This window comes from Canis lupus, chromosome 17, assembly GCF_011100685.1.
Source record: "Canis lupus familiaris isolate Mischka breed German Shepherd chromosome 17, alternate assembly UU_Cfam_GSD_1.0, whole genome shotgun sequence".
Lineage (NCBI taxonomy): Eukaryota > Metazoa > Chordata > Mammalia > Carnivora > Canidae > Canis > Canis lupus.
This window is the reverse complement of record NC_049238.1, coordinates 10,572,527-10,578,014: the sequence shown is the minus strand read 5'-3', so window position 1 is coordinate 10,578,014 and position 5,488 is coordinate 10,572,527. Positions and strand designations below refer to the sequence as shown.

General features: G+C 36.8%; 1 long non-coding RNA gene across 1 annotated transcript in view; it reads left to right on the top strand.

The window, feature by feature from the left end:
- The window catches only part of LOC111090501, an 87,766-nt gene extending 83,745 nt beyond the window's left edge, over nucleotides 1-4,021 (top strand). The window contains exon 3 of the long non-coding RNA XR_005372116.1: nucleotides 1,434-4,021. This is a non-coding gene — a long non-coding RNA (uncharacterized LOC111090501). The remainder of the gene's footprint in view (nucleotides 1-1,433) is intronic.
- Nucleotides 4,022-5,488: the final 1,467 nt, after the last annotated feature.

The following is a 5,488-nucleotide window of genomic DNA, read 5'->3' as shown; positions in this document are numbered from 1 at the left end:
CCTGCGAGAGTAGGGATGGTTGCTCCTCTTTTGTTTGCTTTTAATCTGTTTCCTTAAGTTCTAGATCCTGATACAGCATCTTGATACACTTAACTCAGTTGAATTATAGGTTAAGAACTCTTATAACATCTATGGTATAATAAGAAGCTAGGCATTTCAAAGATTTTCAAAAGAAAAGCAAAATAGGGGATTCTATTACAATGATTAATCAGTTGGACATGTGGATTTAATGTGGATGATTTTCTGTTGTGAAAGTTTAGTGTTTACTCACTGTATAGGATGAGCACCTACTAACAGGAAACTGATTTTTTTTTCTTTTACTGGATAATCTCAGACCCAGTTATTTCACTATATTTTTAATTATCTTTGCAATGGGTTTTTGTTATTTTTTCGTAAGTTTACTATTTTGCTTACATATAATTGTATTTATTATTATATATGTCCAATATCTTTTACATGTGATACATAGATATATGTATCTCTATAATATTTACCATTATCTGATTTATTAAGTGATTTATTTTGGTTTCTTTTGTGGTAGTGTGTTTAAAATTCCTGTTCTACCCATCGCCACATTGCATAACAGAAACAGATGATAAAACAAGCAGCTTGAGTTTTAGTTCCCCTCTACTACAAACTGATGTTGTGATATTGAACAAATCATTTCTCCTCCTTAGGCATCAAATTCTTCATCTGTAAATAAGCACTTAAAATAAGTACTACAGTTTCACTAACTCTCAAATTTCTGGGCAAGGAAAGGTATGGTGGTTGTATCTGAGGGTCTGCATGTTGACCATCAGTCTTGGAGGTTTCCAGAAGTCATAAACCAGCCAGGTGGGTTTGACCTGATTGATATCTTTCCTGGCCTAGAATCTCAGCTTGGCTGCCTGCTTGGCTTCTGTCCAAACTTCTTGGCAGCCCTTCTAATGCTCAAGCATTCTGCCTAGGTGGGTAGATAGAGCTTTATACACTCAGGTGGCCTTGGAGTAGTTAAATATGCTGAAGTGGAAGTTTCTTGTTCCCAGATTTTCACCAGTAGGAGCCCTTTTTGTTGTTTCCCCATGAATTTCTTTGTTTTTAGAGCTTTGCCAAGTGAACTTTTTTATTTATATAATGATTCATATTCCTGTATTTGTATTAACAAAAGGATATTAAATCAATCATTTATATGTGCATTTTAAAAAAGATTTTATTATTTCTTCATGAGAGACACACACATAGAGGCAGAGACAGACAGAGGGAGAAGCAGGTTCCCTACAGGGAATCTGATGCAGGACTTAATCTCAGGACTCTGGGATCACGGCCTGAGTTGAAGGCAGGCGCTCAACCACTGAGCTACCCATGCGTCCCTAATCTGTGCTTGTGGTAAAACTGTGATAACCAGTGTGACTCTCCAGTTAATATGCAAATAAACTCTATTTGTTATTTCACAGGATCTGTTTGGACATAGATGCCTGATTTCCAATTGGAGAAAGTTCTACATAAATATGAAGGAAGATCTGGAGCAATGTGGGTGAAAGAAGGATGCTGATCTTATAGTCCTTTGTTGGAGGGGACTACAGGGGAAGTGGAATTCTTGGGGCTAGCCAGACTGTGGTTAGATCAGAGGAGATGCATAGCAAAGTAATTACATATGTAGGTAAGTTTCACTATAAAAATGCAGATTCAAGTGAAACAGCAGAAAGAACCCAAGAAGGAGGTTTAGGGAAGTACAGAACAATGTGAAGAAAGCGTATTGGACTTTAAGCAGCAAGGATATGTGGAGTGGACTAGGATGATGTCATAGGGGAGAGCAATCCCAAGGTTTGGAACAGTATTCTGGTATAAAGTTACTTTGATATAATGTTAATTCAGTGTGAGGTGGGGGAATTTTATCTGTGCAGTGGGTCTGGTTGGCTAGGGGCAAAGTGGGTAGGGAATCAGACGCTGAGTAAATTGGGTTCTGTTGATCCTGAGGTCACCTGAGGACAGATCTCAAGTCTTCAGAAGCCTGGAACATAGCTATTGAGCCAAAAATGGATGTTGGTTAAATGCTACTGATTATTTAGTATTTCAAAAATAGTAGATTGAATATATGAGTGAATAATGAATGATCAATTCTATTTTTAACAACTATAAAGGAACTCAGGAAAAGTCTAACCAGAGAAGGGATGTGGGCTGGAGTACAGTAGGGAGAGCCATCAGGGAGTACACTCAAGTGTGACATTCTCCAGGATTGGTGTAGGAGAGAGACTTGGAGAAATACCACGGCTTGGATGTGTAGAGCGAATCCTTGATATGCAGTGAACAGTAGGTAGCACTCAGACCTGGCCCTGGGGCCAGAGAAAGGATTCTGGTCCTGGTTTTGCTCCTACTTTCCTATGTGATTTTAGGATAATCTCAGAATTTAAGCAGCAAAGGACCTTTGAGTCCTTAGACATTGATAAATCATTTAACCCCACCCCAACAACCCTTGATTTATGTTTAAGCAAATTGAGGCCCAACGAAGTAAAGTGCTTAGCTCAAGTTCACACAGATACAGAGTTTGTTCTGGGACACTTGTCTTTATGCTGGCTCACCCATGAATGGGCAAAGACCCCAGAAAAGCCGTGAGTCTGTGGCAGTCTCAAAAATTTCCATGGTGCTCAGCTAGACTGCCTTCTCCTGAAATACTCTCCAAATTGTACCATCAAATGATGTTCTTTTCCCTCTTGACATTGTTAGGAATCTTCTGGTCACATTTGACAAGTGGAGCAGAACTCATAGGCTTTGCAAAGACCTTTCATTAGCCAGATACAGGAAGGCCTCATTAATTTGAGTGAATCAGTGAAGGCCTATCAAAATAAGATATTTCAGCCAAACTAAACACTGACCCAAAAACCAGGATGGGCTTTGTTAGTGTGAAGAGGCATGCATAGCAATCTATTGAACTATCACACCAATGTTCTCTCAAGTATTATTTTGTTAGGCTCAAATCCCTTGCTGAGTGATAAATTAGTCTGAATGATGCACTCTTTAAATTTAAATAACATTCTGGATTTTTTCAAATGTATACAATCACTAGCTTTCAGCATTTTTACAGTGTTACCTAATGAAGAAGCTTCTCGTAGGTCTATACCAAAGATTCAATTTGGTTGTACATTAGAAACACTCGTATTTGTGTAAAGAATTAATACTCGTTATTATCTCCCTTCTGTTTCTCCATCTAAGGTTCAGTGGACTTTATGTTGGAAAAATTAAATTTCAGACAGTTTAGCAACCTTTAATGTCATTCCTGAAGTTCTGTTTACAAATCCCCCAATTAACAAGTTCAAACCATTTTGGGAAAATTATTAAATTTCAGTTTGCGTGCAAAAGAAAAGGGCAGACATGAGGTTTGTCTGTTGAAATCCTGCTGCATCTTGGCATTGTTCTAATAGCAGAGGTTGACAAACTTTTCTGCAAATGGTCAAAATAAATATTTAGGTATTGCATGTCACGTATGGTCTCTGTCTCATCACTTTTTCTTCCTTATCCTACCTGCATAACGCTTTAAAAATGAAAAGCCATTCATTCTTAGCTTATAGGCCAGACAAAAACAGTCATGGGCCAGGTCTGGTTGATGGGCCATAGTTTGCCTAACCCTGTACGAGTCTTTGAGTGGCATGCCTGCAGGTTTGGCATCCGATATATTTTGTCTTAATACATAGGTTTATAACTGATGTCCTGGTGGTACATCAACCTGGACTTAGAGGAGCTCCCAGGCATTAGTGCTTACATGATTGAGAAGTCATAGATGTAGACATAGTATTTACTATAAATCTGGACTCTAGCCATTTAAACAGAATTTTACAAAAAAAATTCAGACTATTTAAAGAACTTTTAGACCTTATCATAAATCTTAGGTTAAATAAAACATGTTCTAGATATGTGAGTTTTTTTTCTTTCCCCAGAAATGTGGCAATCATTTCTACATGCTGATACAAATATCTTCTAAGAGAGCTTTATATAATATGACCAACATTCTTAGCATGTCACATTTAAAAAGTCTGGCTAATACTCATTTCATGGTATATTTGCCAATTTGATTATTCATCTTGCTGTATTTAGCTATTTAGCTAATTGAGATCTTTTTTCTATTATAAATAATATGGTGAACATCTTTGTGCGTAAAATGTTTTTCTTTTGTGGGTGTATTTATTTTATTTCATAAGTTGGAACAACTAAATCAAAGAAAGAAAGGTTTCTAAGGGTTTTGTTTCTAATTAACAGTGCTAAGGCAATAATAGTTCTGTTTTGTTTGGTCATCAGAAGAAATCTTCAGATGTTGTATAGAGCGGACATTATTTGAGGAGCTTACTTCAAACATCATTTTTTATTTCATTGCTCTATAAAGGGTCTGGAGAATATAACTCCTAACCACCTTATATCTTGAATACCGGGAATCCTGATTTATTAAATGCTTAGCTTTGTTTCTGTGAGTAGTCAGTTATGAGATCTTTGTGGTTTGAAATTACTCTGGTAGAAATTAATTAAATTTCTGGCAGAAATTAATTTGGTAGAAATTACCTTGGTAGAATTTTCATGAACCCATTCATTCACTCAACAAATACCATGTAGTACCTTGTCTTGTGCAGTCATGTTGTGGGCTTTTAGACTACATCATCATCTCATCATTAATGGTAATAATAAAAAATAATAGTAAATATACAGCACATATTATGCATCAGCCAGTTTTAAGTGTATATCTGTATAAAGTTCTATTCTATGAGGTAAACACTTTTAGCATCCTATTTTACAGATGGGGAAACAAAAGAATCTCATTACTAAGCCTAAATCATCTAACTAGTAAGTATGAAAGCTATTATTTGAACTCAGGCAATCGAAATAGTTTCTTATCTCATGAATATCCCATGCTGGAATACTGAGAATATTCTTTAAGAGGAGAAAAATTTTACATTTCAGTGTTCTAAATTATCTGTATAGGGATGCCTGGGTGGCTCAGTGGTTGAACGTCTGCCTTTGGCTCAGGGTGTTATCCCCGAGTCCCAGGATCGAGTCCCACATCTAGCTTCCTGCTTGGAGCCTGCTTCTCCCTGTGTCTATGTCTCTGCCTCTGTGTGTGTGTGTCTCATGAATAAATAAATAAAATCTTAAAAAAAGAATAATCTATATAGATGAAGTTTTGTTTGCAGGAGAGACAAGATGAGAAAGAAGTGGTACTGGATTATGAGCTTTTTTTTTTTTTTTTTGAGAGAGATAGATGGGAGGGGCAGGTGAAGAGGGAGAGAGAATCCTTTTTTTAAATTTTTTTAAAATTTAAATTCAATTAATCAACATATAATGTATTACTAGTTTCAGAGATAGAGTTCAGTGACTTATCAGTCTAATATACTACTCAGTGCTCATTATATCACATGCCCTTCTTAATGCCCATCACCCAGTTACCCCACCCCCTGCCTCCTCCCCTCCAGCAACCTTCAGTTTGTTTTGTATAATTAAGAGTCTCTTATGGTTTGTCTCCCTCTCA